Source organism: Vombatus ursinus, unplaced genomic scaffold, assembly GCF_900497805.2.
Source record: "Vombatus ursinus unplaced genomic scaffold, bare-nosed wombat genome assembly UNPS02014924.1, whole genome shotgun sequence".
NCBI classification, from domain to species: Eukaryota; Metazoa; Chordata; class Mammalia; order Diprotodontia; family Vombatidae; genus Vombatus; species Vombatus ursinus.
In genome coordinates this window covers 4,943,775-4,971,551 of record NW_020954702.1, presented here as the reverse complement: position 1 = coordinate 4,971,551, position 27,777 = coordinate 4,943,775, and the positions used below count along the sequence as shown (strand labels likewise).

General features: G+C 38.0%; 1 protein-coding gene across 1 annotated transcript in view; it reads left to right on the top strand.

Annotated features, from left to right (window-relative positions):
• The window catches only part of GRIK1 (glutamate ionotropic receptor kainate type subunit 1), a 135,092-nt gene that overhangs the window by 22,427 nt on the left and 84,888 nt on the right, over positions 1–27,777 (top strand). The window lies entirely within an intron of this gene.

Sequence of the window (27,777 nt, the reverse complement as noted above, 5' to 3'; positions counted from 1 at the left end):
TTCCTCCTTATTTGCCTCTCACCAAGAAAAGGAGGTGCAAAAGAAAAGGAATGTGATTAACACCAAACTTTGAAGTCTTTTTCTACTCTGCTATCTATTCTTTTTTCATATCTCCCAGACCTCAAACATTAGTTCTTACACTGTCTTTCTTCAATCAGTCAACAAGCATTTATTTCTTTCCATTTTAATGCCTCTTTATGACCCACTCTTCAGAAGTGAAGTTTGTTTTAGTTGTGATTGTTTGCTCCCAAACTGTACCCTCTTTCTTTAGTATTTACTTATCATCATCTGTTTCATTATTGAGGGTAATATATTTCTGGTCCAAATTCTTTGTGTGTGTTTGTGCATTGTAGGATTATACTCAAATTTATAAGGCAAGATATTCTTTATGAACATTTCTCTTCTGTCATTTGGAATATCTTATTTCAAGTTTTTTCTGTTTTTTAGTGTAGTTGTTTTGAAGACTTACATGATCCTGACTATAGTTCCGTGGACTCTTTATTTCTGGTAGCATTCTAGTACCAGTAAATTCATCATCAACCTGGAAGCTTTGGATTTTAGCCATGGCGTTCTTGAGAGTTTTTAGTTTTGGCAGAAGAGAAGCAACTTTGCCCAGAAAGAGAGTGAGGAGCAGAGTTTCATGTGATGTTGATTGTTCTTAAATGGACCCAAAACATCAAAACCTTAAGTCCAGAGTTGTGAATTACCCAAGGCATATGTTTATCTCCATTCATGTGCCTCTCTGTTTGGTTTTTATAATTCTGTGCCTCTTCATAGTTTTCCAGTTTTCTTACACCTTACTCCTCACCATATACTCTTCAATTCAGTGATGTTGGCCTCCTGGCTATTCCATGAACAAAAAACCATCGCTTTGGTCTGTACATTTTCTCTGGCTGTCCTCCATGCTTGGAATGCTGTCCTTCCTAAATTCTGTCTACTGACTTCCTTTAAGTTCAAACTAAAATTTCATTTTTTTCCAAGAAACCTTTCCCAACTCCTATTAACTCTAGCACCTTCAGTTTCTTAATTATTTCCTATTTAACTGATACATAGTTTGCTATGTATATATTTGTTTTTACATTGTCTTCCTCATTAGATTATAAGCTCCTTGCAGCAGGGAATGTCTTTTGATTCTTTTTCTATCCCCAGCACTTAGCCCAAAACCTGGCACACAGTAGGCACTTAACAAAGATTTCTTGATTTATGGGAGATCATGGTATAGATTTCTGATTGGACTGTAACATTTTGATTATGCTTGTTTTTGTCTTCTATTGAGCAACTGTGCTATCTGCTTATTCCTACTGTTGCTTTATGATAAGGAAAGATTATTCTTGGTTCTATGATTGCTTTCTGGTGATTAAATGTTATGCTCATTATTTTCTTATCATTTAGCAAATCTTTTATGTTAAAGAGTCACTGATTTGTGGTATATAGGAAGCATGCTTGGGGGAGGTGAGCTCAGGATCTAAGGACATAAATAGTACCATTGTATCCCTCTCACAAAATACACCTAGGCTCCTGAGAGAGAATATTGAGTTGTAACCATGTGATGGTGGATGTTCTCTGTAATTCCCAGACCTGCTAACGTGAATGTAGGTTAGTGTGAGCAAACCAGCCCAGAGAGAGTAAGTAGTAGTCTAGCCCTATTATAATTTGGATACACTGAAAATATTTTTCCTCATTCTGTTTTCCAGGTAAGATATCTTTTGATAGATATTTTCTTTACTCTTTTGATTTTGTTCTAATATTTCTTCTTGTGTCTTGGAGTCATTGAGTTATGTTTGTGACATCCTATTTTTCAGCATGTCTGCTACTTGTGTGAGGTTTTATGTGGCTAGAGTACTTGGCCTGGACTCAAATCTGGCCTCAGACACTAGCTGTGTAACCCTAGGCAAGTTACTTAATCCTGTCTGCCTCAGTTTCCTCATCTATGAAATAAGCTAGAGAAGGAAATGGCACTCTACCACTCTGGTATCTTTGCCAAGAAAACACCAAATGGGGTCACAAAGAGCTGGACACAACTGAAATGACTGAACAACAATTGTATTTTCATATATTTTGTTAAACATTTCCAGATTACATTTTAATCTGGTTAGGGATGCACTTAGGAGTTTTGCAGGCCATATGTGGCCCATGGACCATAAGTTCAATACCTCTGGTCTAGGGAACTTTCCATCATATAAATACTTATAAGGCATTCTCTGGACAATTCTCCTTGCATAGAAAGTATTAAAAGGAAAAATTAAAACCAAAAAGTACAGCCCCACTCCCTGTGAAAGAATTACAATAAAGAAAAATGGAGGGGTGGTGTGGAGAAATTGTGAAAATTGTGAAAGAGAACAAAAGACAGTCTTTTCCTATTTCCTATGGAAGAAACAGTCTTAGTACTCAACAATGAGGTCCATGTGATCCCAAATCTTTGCAGTTCACACTAAGTCTCCTAATGAAGATGATGGTGATGATGATGATGATGAGCAGCACCAAGAACATGAAGGACCCAGCAGGAATGATACCTGCAGCAGAGGCCCAGATTCTTCTCCTGATATAAAGAGGTGACGTTGATCAGGAACAGCACCAGGAATATCACCACAAGTGCAGATGATCTTTTAGCATAGGCAACAATTATTTATCTGTAGTAAAGTAACTAGAAGTCAAAAGCCTCTCACATGCTACTTGTCCTAGAGTCTAAATTGACACAAGGTGAGGCACTTGGAGATCATTGAAGACTCTCCCAATACCACCATCTATTCACCCACTAAAATCTCTTCCTCTTTGAGAGGCACATCAGGCAAATTATACCAAATGTTTGCCTTTTCCACAGGGGCTAAACGAGGATCTCCCTCATCCTCATTAAGAAACTCAGAATTACAACCAATTCATTTTTCCTCCAAGAAAATGTAAATTCTCTATAGTTAGATAGTGACAATTTCACCACTCTTATGCTGTTGTAAAGCAAAGAATCTTCCAACAATATAATACTTTGGTCCCCAAAGTCTCTCAGGCAAGGAACTGCCCAAACCATCCCAGAGGAAAGGTAAGGAGGGCCTGTGCTATTTTTTCATGGTTTACAGACCTCTCTGAGGGGTAAAACACCTCAAGGCACTCTGCGTTGGTGAAGGAATAAGCAAAATCTGGAGAAGGTCAGCCAGAACAATATCCAAAAGCAACCTGTTATTATCCTATTCTATTCCTAGAGACTGAATGCAAGAAATCCCTGGATCGGAGAGTCTTTCCTTTTCCTAGGATGTCATAGATTTGTCACAGAGATGGTTACTGAGAAACATCTGACCTGGGCAGTTAGGTATGTGATGATGTAGCTGTTGATTAACAAACTTCTTGCCCTGAGATGGGCTAGTGCCATTTTGCCATTTGAAGATGGCTGCTAGGGTTCTCTAGACATTGCTTTGGGGTAGTTTATAGAGTGCTATGTCACCTGGAGCTCAGTTGGGTGGGAATAGCTGCCTTGCCTTAATTTGGGTGATAATGTGGTCTAATGACCAGCACGATCTGGCATTGCCGCACCAATGTCCAAATTGGCAATGGACTCACTTCCAAGCCTCTGCTCTACTTATAATGGCTCTAATCTGGTTGTTTAGTATATGATGTCTCTGATAGGCACTGACATATCCCATTAAGAACTGTATGCAGTGAGAGGCATTGACAAAATTCCTCCCTGACCCTGACCCCAAAAGTGAGAGCTCTTGATATTCTAGTCCTGTTCTCTCACATACCAGCCATGTATATTGAAACAGTATTTTTTTAGTAGAGTGTGTATATATAATTAGAAATGTCCTGGTACAGCTGTATTTGCTAATTATTTTACCTCTTAGTGCCACTAATTCCCTCCTGGCCAATCCCACATACTAATTGAGTTGGCAGCATTATATAAAAATAGTTTTGTTTCAGGTTTGAGCAGAGTAGAGAGGATTTTAATTTTCTTCAACTACAGAATACTCAGAAATCCAGCTAATTTGTCTTTTTGAATTTATTATCCAAACATTTAAAAATGCAAAAATGCTTTTAAAAATTCATTTTGTTTATCAGGTGCAAGGATGAGAGGGAGGAAGTTATAATGGGAATTTATAAAATTTAAATTTCTTTTCTAGGATAGACAGTACAAACATCAGGCGGCTACGAGTTCTCTCTTTGGTGAATGGTAGATCTAGCAATACAAATGCTAACATAATCTACTTTTTAAATTCTTGTCATGCCTAAGAACTCTCAGTTTTTCCTTGTTTCCATGATAAACTGTGTCAGAAAATGTCTCTTCTCTATGGGACTATGCACAGTTACTTCAGTGGAAACATTAATTTAACAAATATTTATTAAGTGCTAACTATGTACTAGTTGCTATGCTGAATACAAACAACTATAAAACATAGTTTCTCCCCTTCAAAATTTTGTATAGAATACAAATAATATATGTAATACACAATAATATAATATATGCATGTATAAATGTTAAATAACAATATAAGAATTGAATAGAAAACAAAGATAAAAGAGATGTCATTAAGAAGTATTTTATAAAATGGTTGCACAGTGGATAGAGTGCCAGGCCTGGAGACTGGACTACTCATCTTCCTGAGTTCAAATCTGGTCTCAGACATCTCCTAGTTGTGTGACCCTGGACAAATCACTTAACCCTGTTTGCCTCAGTTTCCTCATGTGTTAAATGTGCTGGAGAAGGAAATGGCAAATCACTCCAGTATCTTTACTAAGAAAACCTCAAATGGGGTCACGAAGAGTCAAGACATGGTTGAAAACAACTGAATAACAAAAGTATATATACATATATGTATAGAACATACACAAGTGTGTGTATCTAGTTCTATAAACCCTTGAGAAAAAAATTGAATCAAGCATAGAAAAGGAGAATCCATGTTGTTATGGGGCTCCCAAGATAGTAAACCTGCTATTGGGAAACATTCTTTAAATTGCGAATTTGTCTTGTAGGTTAGAGGGAACTTTATCTACAGTAGAAATTCTGGCATCTAACCTTGTTCTTGCCTGTCATTCCCTCCCTCATCCAGTTTAGCAGTGAGACACCTCTTAAAGGGAAACACACATTTCCTGAGAGTACTTCCATGTAGGCTCTCACCTTCCCATATGCACCTTACATCAATAAATCCAATGGCCTTTTTTTTTTTTTTGGTCCCTATACAACTTAACCTCTCTTAGGCATATGATGTTTTTGAACACCTTCTTCTTGGTACTTTCTTTTCCTTTGTCTTCCAGACACTGCTCTGGTGCAGTGAATAGAGTGAGTAGAATAGAAAAGACCGTTGTAAGGGAAAAATAAGGACCACAATAATTTTGTAGTATTTTGATGGATTAATAATATTGAGACCCTTTTCCCAAATATCTGGTGGCCCATAAAAGAAAGTCCTAAATCTCTATTGAAAAAGAAACCTAATATAACAAACTGTGTAAGGACACAGTTAAAGCAGATGGTTTGAACTCCTGTCATAAAAACTACTTGTCAGAAAATTTAGAACTCAAAGTCTTATAGAAGTAAATGTTGAAAACTAAAAACAAATAAATTAAATAAAATTTAAAAAAAAAGATCGAGAAGGTCAAATAACAATGGACACAATCAGTAATTTCATTAAAAGTGGTTAAATTAGGGGCAGGTAGTGTGGCACAGTGGATAGAGCACTGGCCCTGGAGTCAGGAACACCTGAGTTCAAATCTGTCCTTAGACACTTGACACTTACCAGCTGTGTGACCTTTGGCAAGTCACTTAGCCCCTATTGCCTCACCAAAAAGCAAAAAAAAAAAAAAGTGGTTAAAATAATGAGTAACAAAATTTGTGTGATATAAAGTGCTACTTATGAGAAAATTTATATCTCTAAATGTGATTTAGATTAATGTAATCTAAATGATTACATTGATAAAAGAAAGAAAGGACAGAAAAATAAATTGGGCACACAGCTAAAATAATCTGGAGAAACAAATTAAAATTGCAAATTAAAAACTGAACTAGAAATCCTAATAATCAATGCAGAGATTAATACACCTGAAAGCAAGAGTTGTTGAACTAATAAATAAAATTGTGAACTTGTTTTAGGAAAAAAAACCCAATAAAATACTTTAACAATTAAAAAAAAATTGCTTGTCCTTTGACAAGACACCTGCAGTCTGGTCTAAATGGTTACCTCAATCCTGCAACTTTGTCTAAAGGGATCTGTTTTACAAGTGTAAAAGTATTTGGTCTCTTCCACTTGTCTCCTGCCCTTAATGTCTTTTCATTTCAATAATAAACTCTGAAAGTTGCATGGGAAATATCCTCCTATAAGCTGCTCCCCATCCCTGTTTCTCCCTTAAATGATTCCTCTCCTCTCTTTCCCTCTCCTGTGAAGGGTTTTTAATTTACCCTAAGTTGCCACAGAATGCTGTGGATTCACTGTATGCTCTAAGCTGGAAAAGTTATAAAAACTAAATCTATACCCTAGGAAGTTAAAGCTGCTACCAGCAGTTTCCTTAGCATGCCTTAACATGTTTTTATTTTTGGTCTGGCTTTTTGTCTTCGACCCACAGTCACCAGACCCCCACTGACAGGTTGTTGTGATAAAAATCTGTGATAAAGAGAAACTGAGGCACAAAGTTCAAAGCATGATCAATTGATTAGCAAGGCTAGCAATTGCCAATAACTGAGGTCAATGGTTCCTCAGTAGCCAAGACCCCTTTGATAAACACATCAACTCTTTTATAGTTGGTTACATAACATCCAGTGATGCAGACTAAACTAGGGCTGTGATTGGTTTAACACAAAGATAGGGGGTGGCCTTACATTTGGCTTGATTCAGAGAGGAGGTTTCTAGAACCCATGGCAAGGTAAAACAAAGAGTTGGCTAACATCCTCTAGAAAGTCTCATGCTGGGCAAAAATCCTATGACCAGGTTGACTCACCTCTAGCCCTCATCCTAGCCATTGTTAACAAAAGTTCACAGAGAGTGGGCTTTGTGGTCAGGCTGTAGTCTACAGGAATAGGGAAGTTAAACCTCTTACAAATTCTGCCACTGATGTCTGTACAATCAAATGCAAATTTGATCCACAAATACTGATACATTGATTAGAGACAATTCTCCATCAATAATAAATAAAACAAAACAAAGTGGGGTATCAATTTTCAATTTCACAAGGTACCTCTTCCAAGACATCCCATTCCTCACAGTAGAGTCAATTCCCCAACACCTGAGTTTGAATCCAGCTTCAAACACTTACTAGCTGTGTGACCCTGGGCAAGCCATACCAGTGGTTAAGTAAATAAAATACAAAAATATTTTTCCTTAGCTCTCTGTACTTAAAAACAACAGTTGCCATTTTGTTTATCTCTCTCAGGTGCTTACATATTAGTAACTATTGGTTATTCCTCCCAGGGCCCCTTTCTCCCTGGCTTGCCAAGGATGCTGAGGGCAAGGACAAGAAAGGGGTGATCTGAAGGATCTGAAGGATCAGTCAGTGAATGGTTTGAAGTATCTTCTGCTGTACTACACCTTTGCTATTGGAATTAATAATACTGTTCTAACATTTTCAAAGCATGTACTATCTCCTTTGATCCTCAATAACAAACCTGTGAAGTTGGCCATTATGTCCATTTTGTATATGAAGAAACTGAGGCTAAGAAAGATTAAGTGATTTATACTGGACCACACCCATAATGACTGAGATGTGATTCAAACCCAGGTCTTCCAGACTCCAAGTCTAGCATAGCTTCCTGACTTGAATCAAAAGAAATGATAGTTTCAGTGTCTGTGAAATGAACTTAATTTGAGCCAATAAAATATATTGCATATGTTGAATTTCCACTCTAACTGGACTTGAAGAAAACAAAAAAAATTAGCATAATATTATGCCCTCTTTAATCAAGAATATAGGTGACACATAGGCTCCTGAAACCTCTTTAATTCCAGCCTAATTTTGCAAAGGAATTAGTGTATATATGCTTTTTTTTTTTTTTTTTTTTTTTTGGTGAGGCAGTTGGGGTTAAGTGACTTGCTCAGGGTCCCACAGCTAGCACATGTAAAGTGTTTGGTCTGAGGCCGGATTTGAACTCAGGTCCTCCTGACTTCAGGGCTGGTGCTCTATCCACTGCACCACCTAGCTGCTCCTGTATACATGCTTTTGCATCAGCTGATTCCATAACATAGGGAAAGTAATTCATCAATTATTTTTATATTACTGCCGTGAAAATGTGGTCTTCTGAATATAATAATCTGTTCTTTAAAAAGACTTTTCCCATGAATTGCTGGAGAATCAGCTTAGTTCACCTTTAGACAGCTCTTTGCACTTAAATATTTTAACACTTGCCAACAGGTTAGAACAGACTGTTTTCACTCGTAGTTTTAAGATTTAATAAAGAAGACCCGAATTAGATATTTCCAGATTTGAAAGTCCACAGTTGAATAAGAAATGAATTGTGTCAGATTCAAAATTGTCAGAAAGATTAAAATTATAAGCACCTAAACTATATTTTTCTTAGAACATAGACTGGACTACTGAAGAAGATTTTGTTTTTGTTTATTTGCCTCAGGGAAACGTGTTATGACTTGAGAGGGGAAAATTCAGTCATATAAAAATCAGTTCAGCAAACAATTGTTAAGTATCTATTATGTTCAAGATACTGTACTAGGCACCGTGGGCACCAAAATTAAAAAGACACACTCTTATCCTCAAATAACTTATAATAAAGGGAGGGGAGACAGAACAAATGAAAAAATAACTGCACTACAAAATACACTGCTTCACAAAAAATCTAATGCATTACTATGACTGTTAGTCAATAAACATTTATTTTTAAACAAATGTTTTTGTTGATATCTTTTTTATATCATCAGAGTTTACAGAATATCCCTCCCCCTCTTCTCTTTTAGAAAGCCATCTGATAGAATATTTTTACAGACATAAAAAAGACAAAGAAGAGCCCCAAAATCAGCACATCCAATCAATACATTTTTTCTTTGTAATATTTTTATCTTAAACTTAAATACAAAATAAGAAAAGAACAAAAAACAAACTTAAATACTAAAACTAAAATAATACAAAATAAGAAAAGAAAAAAAAGCATTGCCATGTACACAGCAGAATATGAGAGATAATTCAAAATATGCAGCAATAAATTTCCATTTCAAGAAAGCCTATATAATAAATACAACGCATTGTGTTGAGAGCTGTCCATCTTTGCTTTCTTGCAAGTTTTCTTTTGTTCTCTGTTGTGCACTTTTTACTTTGTTCTTTTTTTCCCCTTCTCCCCCACCAAAAAAGGCTACAATTAAGCATGGACGCACATACACATAATACACATATATACATACACATACATTCATATATATACATATATAGACATATACACACAAACATATACATATATGCATGAATACAAATGCACCCGTAAGTACATGCACATATATACATATACTTAGATATTGATAATTATAGTCATATATAGACACATGTATTCATATGTATCTATGTAAGACCATACTATACTTATTTATCCTCTATTTCTCTGAGGATGGATAACTTCTTCCTTCATAAGTCTGAATCTTTCCATATTTTTCCAAGTCCACCAACTCGTTATTTCCTACACTACAGCAACATTCCCATCTTGTACTAGTTGTTTTATATAGTCCAAAACAGGGTTGATAAATATGGGTGATCATAGTGTAGTTTCCCTATTTTTCTCTTTTGCCTAATTCTATTTTAGCCTTAACTTTGTCTGAGATCATGATTACACCCCTGATCCTTTTTCCCTAACAAGTTCTATTCCTGATCTTTATTTTATGTTTGTGCATATCTCTTATTTCTCATCCCTCCTAACTCCTCTACTTTACTTCTACCTGCTACCTTGCCCTCCTATTCCCATTAATATAAATACCCTTCTATAACCCCCTTTAACCTATTCCCTCACCCTTCCCTCTAAAGATCCCTCCCTTACCCTTTCCTCCCTCCCTATCCCTTTAGTGGTTTTTTTTTTTCCTGAATTCAGAAGACTTTTATACTCTGTTCCCTCTTGAACCCAATCTTGATGAAAGTAGGTTTCCAGAACTACCAGCCCTCCTTCCCCATCTCTGTCGGTACTTACTCTTTTTAGCTGTTCCTAAATGGTTTTACTTTTTAAAATTATAGCATACTCAGGTCTACCCCAATCTTTCTTACAAGCTACCCAATTACTAATAACAATCTTAGACATACATTTTATATACATAAAAGGTAAACAATCTGTCCTTATTGAGTCCCTTGCAATCAGTCTTTGGTATGTACCTTATTTTACTTTTGGCTCTTGTATGTCACATCTTCTATTAAGTTTAGGCTTGTTTTTTTTTTTAACAAAATCCTGAAAGTCTGGCAATTCATTAAATGTCCTTTTTTCCATTCAGGATTATGCTTAGTTTTTCTGGGTATTTTTCATCCAGAACCTCAGTTCTTTTGCTCTTCGATATATATTGTTCCGAGACCTGTAGTTTTTTAGTGTCACTGCTGCTAGGTCTTGTGTGATTCTAACTGTGGCACTGCCATGTTTGAATTTTTTTTCTTGTTGCTCATAATATTTCATCCTTGAGCTGGGGGTTTTGGAATTTGGCTGTGATATTCCTGGGGTTTTCCTTGTAGGATCTCTTTCAGGTGGTTTTCAGTGGATTTTTTCTATTCCTACTTTCCTATCTTGTTCTAATGCTTCAGGACAATTTTCTTTAATCATTTCTTATATTATTATATCAAGATTCTTTTTTTGATCATAGCTTTCAAGATCAAAGCCTTCTGATTATTCTTGTTTTCTCTTCTTGATCTGTCCTCCAGATCAGTTATTTTTTTTATGAGATAGTTCACATTTTCTTCTATTTTTCCATTCTTTATATTTTGTCTTTTTATTTCTTAATCCCTTATAACTTCACTGGCTTCCCATTGCTCAATTCTGATTTTCAAAGAGTAATTTTCTTCCTTAAGATTCTGGATCTCCTTTTCTAATTGGTTGACTTTCTTTTCATTATCTTCTTGTTTTTCTTGGATTGTTATTTCTTTCTTTCTTTTTAGTTTTTCTCAATCTCTCTCATTTCATTTTAAAAGTCTTTTTAAAGTTCTATGAATTCTTTTTGGACAAGTGACCATTTGACATTACTCTTTGGGTAAAGGAGGGTTTCTTTGCTTCAGTATCCTCCTCCGAAGATGAACCCCGGTCTTTGCTATTCCCATAGTAACTCTCTATGGTTGGATTCTTTCTCCTTTACCTGTTCATTTTTTTTTTAATTTGTAGCAGCTTAGTTTTTGTAATCACCTTTAACCCTGGGGTATGGGGGAATGGTGCCTTTGCTCTCAGATCCTCTTTCAGTTCTCTCTTCTGGCCTGGAACTGAAACCAAGACCTCCAGCCTCCTGTATGTGCTTACAGCCAGTGGCATCCCTGCCCCAATGCTTCTGCACTCACCCAGCATTTGCTGGTTCCTTCTCACCCAGGGCTGTGGCTTTGCAGCACAGCTGACTCTGGTGTTCCTTGTCAGCAGAGGTTCCCTCAGTCTTTCCTGGCTCAGATGCCCAACTCTCCTCACTATCCCAGGAGTAAAAGTTCCTGCTGCTGGGGCTTCCTAACCCAGCTAACCCCAGGGCTTGCCTGCTTGTTGTTTAAGTGGACCTAGCCTGGAAGTGTTCACTCTTCACAGGGACCAAACCTCATCCTGGGATTTTTCTTCAGATCTTCTCCAATTGCTCCAGGAGGACCTGCTCTATGTTCTCCCTGAGGTACTATTAATTACTATCTCGTTTGTGGGGGACATCTGGAGAACTTGGAATTTTCTGACCTACTCTGCCATCTTCCCAGAATCCTTTCAATATGTTTTAATAGTATAAAAACACATGCAATGGACCTCCCAACTTCACAAAAGGGTAGATTGGGACTGTCCTCTCATATCTATTATTTTGAGTCATTCTTGAGCTTTAAAATTTTGCTACATTCACTTCTGATTTTTGTGTGTGTATCATTCTTTCAATTTATATTGTGGTCATTGTATGTATTTTCTTGGTTCTCCTTCACTCTGCATCAGTTTATATAGATTTCCTATATGTCTCTAAATTCATTCCATTCATTATTTCTTACAGCACAGTAATATTCCATTACATTTATGTACCACAATCTGTTTAGATATTTCTCAAATCTACTTTGTTTCTACTTCTTTGATATCCTAAAAGAGTGCTGCCATAAATATTTTGGTGTCTATGAAGACTTTATTCTTATCAATGGTTTTTTGGGCAGTATTCCTAGCAGTGGAATCTCTGGGCCAAAGGGTATGGAATTTTAGTCATTTTACTTGCATAATTCCAAATCGCTTTCCAAAATGGTTGTACCAATTCACAGTTCCACCAGCAATTGCATTAGTGTGTCTGTCACCACAAATTATGCCCTCCAACATTGACTATTGTCATTTTTGTCACCTTTGCCAATTTGCAACGTGTGAGCTGAAACTTCAAGGTCATTTTGATTTGCACTTCAGAGAATTCTTTCAGATGATTGTTAACACTTTGCAATTCTTCTCTTGAGAAATATTTTTCATATCATTTGACCAATTCTATATTGGCAAATGGCAGTCAATAAACATTTATTAAATAACTATTATGTGCTACGGACTGTGCTCAGTATTGAGAATACAAAGAGAAAAGACTGTCTCTGTTCTCAGGGAGCTCAGGGAGAGACAGCATGCAAACAACTATGGATAAACAAGTTACAGGATAAATTGGAAATAATCAATAGTGCAGAATCAAAAGGATTAACCAGGATTAGGAAAGGCTTCCTGTGGAAGGTGGGATTTTACATGGGACATGAAGGAAGCCAAGAGGTGGAAATGAAGAGGGAGAGTATTCCAGGAATAGGGGACAAACAATGTACTCCAGGGTCAGGATTTGAAATGCCTTCTTTGAGGAATAGCAAGGAGTAAAGTGTCACTAGATTTCAGAGTACATGGAAGAAGGTGAGGGAATAAGGTATAGGAAGAGTGGAAAGGTAGGGTAAGTAGGTTATGAATGGATTTGAACACCAAACAGAAGATTTTGTATTTGATAATGGAGGAAATAGGGAGCCACTGGATTTCATCGAGTGGAAGGGTAGTAGAGAATAACATGGCCAATCTTTAGGAAAACAACTTTTTACTAAGAGGAGGACAGAGTGGAGTAGAAAGAGATTTGTATGTTCATCCATCAACAAGTTATTGCAATTGATGTGATGAAGGCTTGCATAAGGGTGGTGTCAGTATAAGAGGAGAGAAGGGAGTATGTACAAAAGATGTAATGAAGGTAAAATTGACAAGCCATGGCAATAGATTAGATATGGAGGGTGATGGTGACTAGACAAGGATGACACCTATGTGCCTGGGGGACTAGAAGGATTGGTGGTCCCCTCAGCAATAACAGAGAAATTAGGAAGTGGGGAAGGTTTGGGGCGGGGTTGAAAATGAGTTCGGTTTTGGACATGTTGAGTTTAAGAAGTCTATGAGATATTCAGTTTGAGATGTCCAATAGAAAGTTGGAGATGGAAGACTGGAGGTTAGCAGAGATGGGTTAGTTGAATAAGTAGATTTGAGAATCATCAGCATGGAGATGATAATGTAATCCATCAGAGCTGTTGAGATCACTGAGTGAAATTATTCTTCCTTTGAAGAAGACCAATGACATAATGATATTGGGTTCAAGGTATGATGTGGCTGATTTGTCCAATATGAGCTCTGAAGACACTACCACAGGTTGGGCATAAATACTCCATTTGAACATTTGGGATGGAGATGTTTCTAGATTTGCACATAAATTTGTGCATCTTACCTTTCATTTGTGCTACTATGATTTTGCTTTGTTCCTGCCACCTCATTATTTGAGAAAGTGAAGAAAGAGATAGTGGCAAAAGGTATCTGGGTGATGAGAGATGAGGAAGAGAAGAGAGAGATCTCAAGGAATGACCCCAATTCTTCAGTTAACTATGAGGCAAGAAAAGGTCCAGGAAGGGAGTGTCATGGAAGATTTAAAGAAGGATGAAAAGGCTTGGAAGAGCTTCTGTGGTGAGTGGGATAATGAGTTAATTAAGGAGTCATAAAAGGATTGTCTTACAGTAATGAGTGTGGATGAAGAATAGGGTTTCAGGTTGAGAAGGAGAGGTGGAATCACAATAGATTGTGATAAGATAAAGCTCTACTAAAAATCCTCTGGATTAGAAGGTCTTCATTTGCCTACTAAATAAAATCTAACTCCTGACCCTGAAATTCAAGACATCTTCTGATCTGGATTCAACCAACCTGCCCAGCTTTATGTCACAAACTCTTCTTTATATAGTCCATATTCCAGCCAAACTGGATTAATTTCCATCCCCTAGTCTTTTTCTCCTTAACCCTATCGCCATACTTTTTTTCTTTTGTTAACCTACTGCCCCTCAAATATGTTCCCTCCCCATTTTCCTTCCAATCTGTTGATCTACCTTTATTATTTCCAGAACAAGATCAAATACTATTTCCTCTGTCACACTTTGCCTGACCCTGACCACCAACCCATCAGGTGAAATTGACCTCCAATTTCTCATAACACTTTGCCTGAAATTCTCCTCATTATTTATCATACATTGACTTGCATAATAGTTATTTGTGTCCATCACAAATTCTAATGTAGAAGAGAAAAAAGAATCAGCTCCCTGAAGACAGAGATTATCTTTCTTTTTGCTTGCATCCTCAAAATTTAGCATGATTACAAGCATTTATGCTTGTAATATGGTTCCTAACCTTATGATTCAATTGAAATTGTTATCTTCAGTGTTACCAATGATCTCAATTACATCTAATTGCCTCTTATTCATCTTCATTCTTCTCACCCATAGCATTTGAAACTCATATTTTTTCCTCTCTGTGGTTTTATGACTCTTTTCTGTCTTGGTTCTCCCCCTACTTGTCTGACCAGTCTTTCTTAATCTCTTTTGCTCGATCTTCATCCATGACAGCCCTAATGACTCTGGGTGTCCTCCAAGGTTCTGTCCTTTATCTTTTTTCCTTTTCTCTCTATAACCTCTTACTTGGAGATTTTACTAGTTATTATCTCTATACAGATAGTCCTTGGTCTATTTATGCCATCCTTATCTCTTTCCTGAGCTACATTACCAATTGCCTGATTAACAATTGAAATTTGATTATCTCATGCTATTCATGCAAATAGAGTGCTGGACTTAGAGTCAGGAAGTACTGAATTCATATCCTTCCCTGAACTAGATGTGTGAACCTGGGTAAGTCACTTAAAACTCTTTCAGCCTCAGTTTCCTTATCTGCAAAACAAGGAAAATAATAGTATTGTAAAGATCAAATGAGATAACATTTGGAGAGCACTATAACGTTTGAAATGCAATAAAAATGCTAAGTATTTTCATCTCAAAAGATTTCCAAATCAGAACTCATTATTTACACAGTTACACACACACACACACACACACACACACACACACACACACACACACACACAAACTCTTTCTTCTGAATTTCCCAATTACTGTAGAGGGCACCATCGCCCCTCCAGTCACCCAGGTTCACAACTTCAGTGCCCCCTTTAAATTCTCTCTCTTCCTCATCACAAATATCTTATCACTTGTCAGATCTTGTGATTTCTTTCTCTATAACATCCCTCACATATGTTTTCCTTCCTTTTATATAGCTAACACCCTACTTCAGACCCTCATCATTCTCACCTAAACCGTTGTTGTATTCTTATAATTCTCACCTCAAGTCTCTCCCCAATTCAATCAGTCTTTTTTTCTATTTAGCTGCCAAAACATTCTTCCTAAAGTGTAGGTCTGCCCATCACACACACACACACACACACACACACACACCCTTTCAGTGTATTCCAGTGTCTCCCTGTTAGTTCTAGAATCAAATATAGCTGTGTTTTTGCTTTGCTTCTGCCACCTCATTATTTGAGAAAGTGAAGAAAGAGATAGTGGCAGAAGGTATCTGGGTGATGAGAGATGAGGAGGAGAAGAGAGAGATCTTAGGGAATAACCCCAATTTTTTTCAGTAAACTATGAGGCAAGATTTTCAGCAGAGAAGGTCTTCACAACTCTTCACAATCTAGAACATCCCTATTTTTCCAATCTTCTTGCTTTCTGTTCTCCTCCATGCACTCTATGATCTAGCCATACTGACCTTTTTCCTATTCTTCAAATAATATTGCAGCTCCTATGGCCATGCCTTTGTAATGACTTTTTATACCCTATGCCAAAACTTCTAGTCTCCTATTCTATTCTTAGAATACCTTTCTTCATGTAAGACTCAGCTCAAATTCCTCTTCTTCCAGGAAGCCTTTCTTGGTCCATTCATTCCCACTCCAGCTGCAAGTACCATCCTTCTAAGGTGACCTTCCACATACTCTATATTTTTCTTGTTCTCTTTGTGGGAGGGGAAGCAGGAACTGTTTTTGTTTTTTCTTCTTATCCCCAGCATTTAGTGCAATGCATTGCACATAGTAAGTGCTTGATAAATGCTGGTCAAACGATTGATGATTGCAGAACACAGAACAACAGGCCCTTTAAAGGTCTTCTGGAAGAACGTATTGCTGCCTTAGGAGAGGGAAATGTTAACAGGTCAGGAAGCATTTATTACTTACTAATTGCTAGGCACTGTGGGTACAAAGAAGGGCAAAAACAGTGCCTGTCCTAAAGGAGCTCATATTCTAATAGGGAAGACTATTTAAAGGGTAAATTGGAAGCAATCACAGAGGGGAAGGACTAGCATTAAGAGGAGTCTGAAAAAGTCTCTTGCACAAGGTAAGATTTAACCCAATATTTAATAATTTATTAATTTAATTAATAATATTTATTCCCAAGGGATTTGGAGAAGAGAAAGGATAAAAGTATGCTTGATCACAGAATATGTTGAAGGGAGTGGAAATGTAGGAAGGATTGTAAAGGCCATTAAAAGGCAAACTGGGCATCTTCTACTTTTATTCTGGAGGTAATAGGGAGCCATTGTAGTTTGTTGTAGTTTTTGGAGTGACATGGTCATATGCTTAGAAGATCGATTTGATAGCCAAGTGGAGGATAAACTGGAATGGGAAGAAATTTGAGTCTTAGAGGTCACCCAGAAGGCTATTGCCATATTCCAGGCATGAAATGATGACAGCCTGCATCAGCATGGCAGCAGTATCAGAGGAGAGAAAAAAATATCCACAAATTGGATATGTAGAGTGAGTGTCAGTGAGGAGTGGAGGATAATATCAAAGGAAAATTAATGTTATGTTTATTATTTTATAAGAAATATCACTTTTTTATCTTATTTTGTCAGACCCTGCTTCTGAAGGGAATGATCAATTACTGTGATCACACCCAGACACCAAGGCATCTGTTCATTAACAGCTGGGCCCCTCCCAAGTGGAACCCTCAGTTCTATTTACCCTGCAAACAGAAGGCAGCTTGAGCTAGGCCCTCCCCTGGGGATATGTTCCTTGTCCTTGCTTTTTCTTCATCAAAATTGGGGGTGACCTGGTCTATGAGAGCCAAGCCAGAGAGATCCTGTTAGGGGTAGTTTTTCTAGCCAAGATTGCTAAGGTAGGTGGGTGTCATAAAGCAGCCAGAACTCCTTAAGGGTCAGAGAAGGGCGTAATCAGCCACATCTGAAGGCCAATCTGCTTTCCCTAATTGTAGGGAAATTGTAGGGAAAGCAGAACTAATCCTTTCACCTGAGGATTAGTTCTGCTTTCCCCAATGATGAAGTAATAGGGAAGAGCTGAGAACTATTAACCCTACTCCTGATTAAAATGTCCACCCATCGGGATTGTCTTGCTTTGTCAGGGGAAGTCTGAGATACTGTCAATGACGTCAGGTCAATTAAAAGGAAGAGACCCTTAAGTTTGAAAGGGCCCTGTTGGCTCTCACTTCAGGTCTTTGGCACAAATAGAGACAGAAACTTTTATTAATAGGTTTGGCTCCCTATTAATAAACTGCTATATTGCTTGGAGAATTGTCTCAGTTTATCCTTTTGTAAATTTCATTCACAGCATACCTAAGTTGTGAGTCTAGGTGAGTGGGAGTCTGGTGGTGCTCTCAGTAGTGCTTGGGAAGTTCAAAAGAACAAAGGGTTTTTGGAGACATTAATGAATTCTGTTTTGGACACATTAAATTTAAGATGTCCAATTTAAGATGTTTAATAGAAAGTTAGTTATATGAAACCAGAGACCAACAGAGAGGCTAGTTATAAAAAAAAATGAGAAAAAGATATGAGAATTATCTACACAAATTGAAGAATTGAATCTATGGGAGGTGATGAAATCATTAAGCCAGATAACTGAGAGGAAGAAGAGGAGAGTCCAGGACAAAGCCTTGGGGAGCCCAACACTTAGGGAGTATGACCTGGATGAAGATAGAGTAAAGAAGAATGAGAAGGAGAACTTCTGATAGGAGAACCAAGGGAGTGTAGTGTCACAAAAAGAGGGATCAACAGTGTAAGAGGTTGAAAAGAAGTTTAAAAAGATTGGGAAAAAAGCCTTTAGATTTGTTGATTAAGTGGTCATTGGTAGCTTTGGAGAGAGCAGTTTCAGTGGGATGATGGGCCAGAAGCCAGGCTATAGAAAGTGTAAAGATGGGAGGAAGTTAAAAAATCCATTTAAAATGGTTTTCTTAAGGAGTTTAGCCACAAAAGGGAGGAGAGATATAGGAAGATATGTAACGAGGATGGTTATGTCAAGTTGAGTATTTTAAAAGTAAGTTTGAGGGGCTGTTAGCAAATGGCCTTGGTTTTTTTTTTTTAAATATTGCCTTGATTTTTTTGAGTGAAGAATCAGTCAAGTTCTTAGCTGTGAGGGTAGCAACAGAGAATTCCATGGAAGAAACAAGAAGGGATTAAAATGTCTGGAAAAGCTGCTGTGGTTAGGGTGATAGTGAGTAGATTAAGGAGGTATAAAAGTATTGTTTTGCTGAAGTAAAGGCTCAGTGTAAACTAGGTCATTTAAATTTATAGCAGACCTTATCCACACAGTTTTGTGGTTTTTCTATTCAGCAACATTAGAATAAGAGCAAAGGCAGTGGATATTAAGAATAATCCAAGGCAGAGGCTTGACAAAGCATGATTGATAATAGGATAAGAGGACAAGGGACTCAAATGTAGAGTGTATTGTAGAGTAGAACTAGTTCACCAAAAGGTAGAGATAGGGAAGGAAGGAGAGTATAGACAATGTAGGGATGATGCCTTGGGAAAAAAATGAGGGGGTGGAAGGACTGGAGGCCACTGTGATGAAGAACTGGGTTAGTAATTGTAAGGCAGAGTGAAAGACTGATGAAAGATTATTATCTTTCTTGAGTGCAGGATCGTTTAAGTGAAAACATTATTGAGTGATAGTAGGATCAAGGTTGTCAGCCTTGTATATGACTTAGGTGGAGTGGAGTAGGATATGGGAAAAGAGTTATGGAACTGGGAAGGCAGGTTGTTTGAGAAAGTAATGATATGTGTGTTGAAGTCTCCTATTATGAGGTTAGAAATTTATGTTGGAAGAGATTATGAGTCATGCACTAAAGTCATTGAGAAAAGAAGGAAAGCATCCTATGATCAATGGTGTCAAACTCAAATAGAAACAGGGGCCACTAAAAACATAAGCCATATGTAAAGATTCCCGATGGTGCATATTGACTTAGATAACCATACGTTAACATAATCTATGTTCTATTGTATTTTCATTCATTTGGTTAAATATTTCCAAATTACATTTTAATCTGGTTCTAGCAATGAGGTTTAGAGTAATTAGGTTGGAAAGAAAAACTTCGGTCAACAATAGCCTGCAATTACAACTTTTTGATTCAGCTTAAACATTGATTATCTTTTGTCAGCTTCTGTCCTTTCTGATTTCTAGCTATTGGAAATATGAGAAAGATGTATAGTATTTTCCTCTCCAAATGTCTTTTATATCTATCTATAATACATATCCCATTTAAAATACATGCAAATGAGATGAATTTATGAAATATTCAATTTTTGTAAGTGGCTTAAAAAGGATATTTATGTAGCTTCAGAGAAGTATATAACTGATAATACTTTCAAAAAAGGAATTATATACTTTAATCACTTATAGATATGAATGTGGCCTGTATTTATAGGTGCCAGTCTGCATTTTTTTTTGTTGGAACTTGATTGATTTTATATGTACTCTATTTTACAATACAAATTTCTGTGTCTTGATGATACTCTGCTATGTCACGCTAACTGTCTATGGGAGAGTACAGGGAATTCAGGGAAGATTGGTACCACTGGTGTGAGGGCTGCTGAGCCTTTTCTTCAGGGCTGCTTTCCACTTTTAGTATCCACCTGCCACCCAGCTTTCACCAGTGTCTCCTAGAAGCTACAGCTTTAGTATATTCGGCCACACTCCAGGAAAACTATCTTGGCAGATGGGCTTAATGAGGTTGAGGGTAACTGACAGGCCTGAAATCTATTGGTGAGTTAGGGAGGGTGACTCAAGATTCTTGCCAGAGTCCTCTGACAACTCCAGGAGAAATGCCAGGAACAGAACAGCGGTCTGTACACAACATTCGCTGATCTGACCAAGGCCTTTGATATTGTCAATAGTGAGGGCTTGTGGATCATGGCAAAATTTGGTTGCCCAGAGAAGTTCATCAGTATTGTTTGCCAGTTCCATGATGGCACGCTTACATGTGTTCTGGCACTTTCCCAGTCAATAATGCAGTGAAGCAAGGCTATGTGCTTGTTCCCATTCTTTTTGGCACGATAATTTCCATGATGCTATTGGACACCTTCAAAGCAGATGAAAATGGCATTGAGGTCAGCTACCACACCAATGGTGAAGTGTTTAATTTGAAAAAGCTGTAAGTCAAGGCCAAATTGGAGGGAGAGTTGATGCATGACTTTTTGTTTGCAGGTGATTGTGCACTTAATGCAGCCTCTAAGGCTGAGATGCAACAGGATATGGATTGATTCTCTGCTGCTCATGCTAATTTTGGCTTGACAATTAATACCAAGAAAACAGAGGTTCTCCACTAGCCAGAACAGCACCCACCCATCCATATGTGGGATCATCAGTTATAGCAAATGGAGGAATTTTGAATGCTGGGAATAAATTCATTAACCTTGGCAGTTTTCCAGGGATGTCCACATAGATGAAGAGGTTGATGTACTCATTGACAGAGCTAGCTCAGTGTTTGGGAGGCTCTGAAGGAAAATGTGGGAGAAAAATAGTATTATGCTGACTACTTCAAACTAAAGGTCTACAGAGCTTATTGTTGTTTGCCTGTGAAACCGAGACAGTATACCAGTGACATGCCGGGAAATCGAATCACTTTCATTTGAATTGTCTTAGGAAGATTCTGAAGACCACCTAGCAAGATAAGGTACTGGACACTGAGGTACTTTCTCAAGTTGAATTGCCAAGAATTCAAATTCTACTGCAGAGACAGCAGCTTTGATGGGCTGGCCAAGTGGTTTGAAAGCCAAATGCACATTTGCCTGAAAGACTATTTTATGGAGAACTTACACAAGGCAAATGCTCACAAGGAGGTCAGTAGAAGTGATACAAGGACACTCTCCAGGTGTCTCTGAAGAACTTTGTATAGATTGTGAGCCACTGGAGACACTGACATTGGACCATTCAGTATGGCATGCCAGCACCAAAGAAGGTGCTGTGCTTTACGAGCAAAGCAGATTGCAATAGCTCGAAAGAAATGTGAGATGTGCAACTTTAGAGACATCTCCATTCCAAATATTCATACGAACTATTTGTGCTCAACCACTGGTAGAACTTTCTAAGCTTGTATTGGTCCAATCAGGCACAGCTGGAAACACCGTTCCTTTACCTGACATAGTGATGTCATTTTGGCCTTCTTTGAATGAGTACAACAACCAACTGTATATGAATGTAAAATATTATTTTAAGAGGCTAATTGTGCTAATTCATTATCATGGGATAATCCTATAAATCCACTCCAGACAGACACCTCAGTTTAAGATGGAGGCAACTTTGTTACATAAGGAGCAAGCATTCCAGAGAGCACAGTAGGTTGGATATTTTGGAAGCGGGAATTTGAAGTGGTTGGAAGGGAGGAATCAGGTAGTAGGGGATGGAGATTCAGAATCATTGGGATGAGAAAAGTATGATGTGGCAGGAGTTTGTTAATCATTTGGGAAAGGAATAAGTGCAGCCACATTATCAGTGACTGGAAAAAAGTCCATTGAGGGAAGAAAATGATTGGACTGTTCAGGGCCCTTTCCATATGTCCAGGTAGGTGGTGATGTTGAGTCCTATGGAGGCTGGGAGGCTGGACTTCCCATAGGCAGGATCAGGAAAAGGTACAATCTGGGGGAATCCAGAAAAGGGAGGAATCACAGTACAAGATATGTCTGATCTGGATGGGAATGGCCTCCTGAGGGCTAGAGAAGACTCTGAAAACAAAAATAAAAGCCTCAAGTCTCTTTCTGAGGCTGACTTAAGGAGCCTTGAGAAGATTTCAGTTAGTGTCTTCATGTTGAAGTCCATACTGCTAGAATCATTAGGAGATAAACCATTTAAAATTGAATAGATTAATCATATTTTTAAAAATGGAGAGAGGACCAGAAACACTCCAGCAAGAAAAGGGACAGAAATCTCAAGAGTTACTCTCTAAATTCAGATGGTAGTACAAAAATATTTTAGGAGTTTGTAATAAGATGATAAAAGGTACAGCAGAAAGAAAGGTGAATGTGGATTTAGAGCATCTGATTTTAATTTAATTCTACCACTTAATTTAATTTAAATCTACCACTGAAATCACCTGTGTGATTTCACTTCATCTTGCAGACTGGAGGAAGAATGATCCAGAGATCTTAGAAATACTTTTTATCAGCCCCAGAAGGGATCTAAAGATACTTCAGATTGGTATAAGTCAGGAGATGGAACCAGGCCTGCCTAGGAATTGCTCTGGCTTTCTTATTCCCAAGTTGATTAAACTTTCCTGGGATGGTGTGGCAAGTTTGAGGTCAGGGTGCACCTGAGAGAACTGGAGGGATCTCGTTCATACCTGGCTGCTTGTCCTGAGTCATGAGACTGGGGTCTGTTGCTTTTGAAGGACTGATGGACCCATGAAGGCAAAACTTCAACAACCTAGCAGAAAAAAGTACTGCCCTTCAAAAGAAGGACTAGATTCTGGTCCCTGCTCAAACACAAACTCCAGATCTGTTTCTCCTCTCTTTAGATAAGGTCTCTAAGGTCCCTCTCAGCTATAACAGTCTACAAGTCTATGAGACTAATTTCAATAATAGTTGAAGAGGAGTTCCTCTGGGGCTCTGAGCACATCTCCTCCCTTATCAAAGACCTAAGATCTCACCTCTATAATAGCAAGGAATTGGTCTAGATCGGGGGTGTCAAATCCACTGGTCCCAAGTTGCTTGCAAAACTTCCAAGCAACCCCAAAACAGACTAAAATGTAATTGGGAATGTTTAACATAATAAATGAAAATTTAATACAACAAAGGTAAGTTATTTTGTGGTTTTAGGGAGCCATTTTAATTTGAATTTGACACCACAGATCTAGATGATCCCTAAGGTCCTTTTCAGTTCTCACCTAATATTTTAAGTTTTTTTTTTTCCTTGTGGGAGGTGGGGTGGAGGAAGGAGAGTTAGCTTTAAGACCTCTTTTAGCTTCCCAACCCCCCTCAAAAAAACATGTAAGGACTACTACTCATCCCCACTCTCACCCTGATAATCAGGTGTATTATGCCAAATGTCAAGAAACAATTATTCTTAATAACCAAAGGCCAAGGTCGAATATATAGGATTAAATGCATTATCCCCAGCAGCCTCCTCACTAGAAGATGCTTCCCCCCCCCCAGCAGTCTTCTCACTCTGGAAGATGTCTCTGTTCCTATAGCCTCCTTGGTACATCTATTCAAGGAAGTGCCAGAGCCAGCCCTATTCACTCCTCTCCCAGCTCCACTCCTGGTTCTTTGGATTTCTTTACCTTAGGGTAGATACCTTAGGACTAGAAACCTTCACCCCTACTTACTTTTCAGCTCCTTTTTCTGTGTTGTCTTCCCCTATTTGAATGTAAGCTCCTTCGAGGCAGGGACTGTCATTTTTCTTGTTTTTATGGCTGGCATTTAGTAAGCATTTAATAAATGCTTTATTTGACTTATCTATCTTAGCTCCTCAAATCAAATGTTATTTACACAAACAGCAAATAGTAAGTAAATACATTTATCGAAACAAAATAGCAAACAGAAATTGGAGAAGTTATACAGATTAGAATATACTAATGAATGCACAAGAGGGAATGAGTTCTTTAGTTGGGGACAAAATGAGATTTCAGCTCAGACCAAGGAAGAGAAAGTCTGATCTTGCCTAAAGAGGCCCATTCTAGCAGTCCCTAGGGTGGCAAGATGAAATCAGAGACACATGGAGGATCTGGCTTCCTCTACATTACTACTGTTTCTCTTTCCACGTGTCTCTTATAAAGAGTTTCTTGCGGGGAGAGAAACGTGTAGTTCCAGAAACTCTTAGATACCATCTGGTAGCTTTGTTGTCCACTGCCCCATTAGAGATCACAGATCCAGGGTAGACAGAGGAGGAAAACTGGGTGCAAGGGTGATGTTCCAGGATAAGGAGTGTTCACAAGAAGTAGGAGCAAGATCAAAAGCAAATATTGGGGCAGCCAGGTGGCTCAGTAGATAGAGCTCCAGCCTTGGAGTCAGGAGGACCTGAGTTCAAATCTAGCCTCAGACAATTGATACTTACTAGCTGTGTGACCCTGGGCAAGTCACTTAACCCCATTCCCTAGCCAAGGAAAAAAACAAATGCCAGTGATGTGGCTCGGACTCCAGGAGCAAAGCAGTTTCAGCCTTTAGCCTAGTCTGAAGCCTGCAGAAGAATCAGCTGGGCAGGAATCCCAGATCCAAGGGCAATCTGTAGTTCTGCTATTCTGAACCAGTAGCTCTTTCCAGCTACCTGTGAAGAGCTAAGTCCAGCATCAGTTTACTGTTGCTCAGACTCGAACCCAGGTCAAGGACTTGCAGAGATCAGACTGGGGAGAGGGGCTGCAGACAAAGTGGATCAGACCTCTTTAGGAGCATGGAAAGCTTGCAGTTCCTTAGCTTGAGCTGTCCCGGAGACCCTGGAATAGCACAATATTCAATTCTCCAAGAAAGCAGCAGTAAAACTAATGTAGACCTTCCCTCTAGAAGTGTATAGAGTCTAATCCTAATATCAACTTTGAAGTCAAGAAATAGCCTGGTAGAAAAAACAAACAAAAAAGAAAACCACCACGAAAAACTATTATGCTGACAGGGATACTCAAGTCACAAACCCAAAAGAAAACAATGACTCTAAAAAACCTATAAGCAAAGCCTCAAAGAAATGTATAGTTTGGGCACAAATTAAAATAGAATTATGAGGGAAATGTTTTAAAATGTTTAAAAAGCTAAAAAGAGTTTAAAATGGTTTTGTCAATGAAATGAGAAAGCTAGAAGGAAAAAATGGAAAAGAATGGGAGCAATGGAAGAAAGAATTGTAAAGGGAATTAATAGCTTGGCATAAGAGATACAAAACCTTGACCAAGGGAAAAAAACACTCTCTGAAAATTTGAATGGATCAAATAGAAGCTGATGACTCCATGAGACAATGAGAAATGTTAAAACAATGAAGAAAATGTAAGGTAGCAAAAATAACTCACCTGGGAACAGATTGGAGAGAAAAAAGTAAAGAATCATTAGAACACCTGAATACCATGACCAAAAAAAGAGCCCAGATATATTTCAAGAAACATTAAAAGAAAATTGCCTACATCTCCAAGAACCAGAAAACAAAGAGCAGATCTGTGTAGAAACTTTGAAGCTCAAACACAGCAGTTAAGACAAACATAAAAAGGTAAAGATGAATAAATAAGAATGGGGAGAAATGCGGAATGTCAAGCGTAGGGAAATGAGGATACACTGTTTAAATTCAAATATAGTGAAGTGATATATGTGTCTCTTTAACCTTCACCATCAGCATGGATCATTGAGGAGTCTAATTAGACCAGGCCTGGGAGCAGTTCTGCTATGTTTTGATGATCCTTAGAGAAGAATGGAAAGAAAGGGGAAGAAGAATACCCCCGTAGGGGGAAAGGAAAGTTAGGAAAAGTGACTTCGCAGTATCAGGGTGGGTGAGTGTACACAAGTATACAGACAAGGAGGACTGAGTGGGAGCAGGGAGCAGCTAACGTCTGAACCTGACTCTCATATAAACCTGTCTAAGGAGAGAAGGTAACACACATGTGAATACAGAAATACATTTCACCCAGGGGAATAGGAGGAAAAGGGGAGAAGGAATTAGAGGGAGGTAGATGAAAGGAGGGTTTAATCCTAAAAAACAAACTCTAACCAAAGTTGTACAAAAATATTTATAGCTCTTTTTGAGGTAGCCAAGAATGGGAATCTGAGTGGGCATCTATAAATTGGTGAATAGCCAAACAAGTTATTGTATATAAATGTACCATAGAAAAATAATTAAAGGGATGGTTTCAGAATGGCCTGGGAGGACTTTATATAAAATGATTCAGAGTACAGTGAACAGAACCGGAAGAACAATTATACAATGACAAAATAAGGTAAAAACAAATAATTTTTTTTAGGGAGGCAATCATGGTTACGTGATTTGCTCAGGGTCACATACTACTAAGTGTCTCAGGCTGGATTTGAACTTAGGTCCTCCTGACTCCAGGGTCAGTGTTCTATCCACTGTACCTCTTGAGAGGTGAAGGATTCAATATGCATTCGCATGCATATATACTCATTATATACATATATATATATAGACATGTATGCATATAGATTTTTATGTTTTATACATACATACAGACAAATGTGTTTTTATCTTGTATGTGGATATATGCACATGTATATGTGTGTCTGTCTTGATATAGATAGATATAAATATACATGGCCAATGCAGAACTTTTTTACTTGACTATACATATTGGTACCAAGGGTTTTGTCATTCTTTCATTTTCAAATGGGGGAGGAAGGTTGGAGGAGGTGCTGGGGGAGATTTTTGCTTTGATTAAAATATAACATTTAATTTCTAAAATGCCTAAAAATTCTGTGATTCTTAGTCTACCTGCCTCCCTCAATCTTCCTTTTTTTTTTTTTTGCCACTGTTTCCACAGAAGCAGAGAAAGGGCTGCCCGGGAGCACTATTCGTCTTTGTTTTGTGCATCACTATGGCCAAAGAATCCATCACTTAATGGGCAGCCCACTGGTACTTAGCCTCTCCAAACTTAGTGAGGCTGGTCCTAGCGCAGCTTGTCACAGAGATCATACTTGAAATCTTTCTGTCTTAATAGAACCTGTCAGATCTTGTGCTCTGCCCTGACAGCTTTTGAGACTCAAGACTCATGTTGCCATTACAATAATGCAGAAAACTGGAAGGAAATGGGGATAAACAAAGGGCATACCTGTAAAGTTGGGAAAACTCTAATAATTACAGATAGTAGTAACTATATATACACTCCAATTCCATTACAAAAATCACTTTTGATATATCATTGATCAGTTTCCTCCATTGGAATACCATACAGGTATACTCATACTACATTCCAGTTTGAGATTAAGCTAAATGATGTTCAGCATTTGTTTTGTTGTTATTGTTGAGTCATTTCATTCATATTTGACTCTTTGTGACCCACTTTAGGGTTTTCTTGGCAAAGATACTGGAATGATTTGCAATTTCCTTCTCCAGCTCATTTTACAGAAAAGGAACTGAGGCAAACAGGGTTATATGATTTCCCCAGGACCATGTAGCTAGTAAGTGTCTGAGGCAAGAT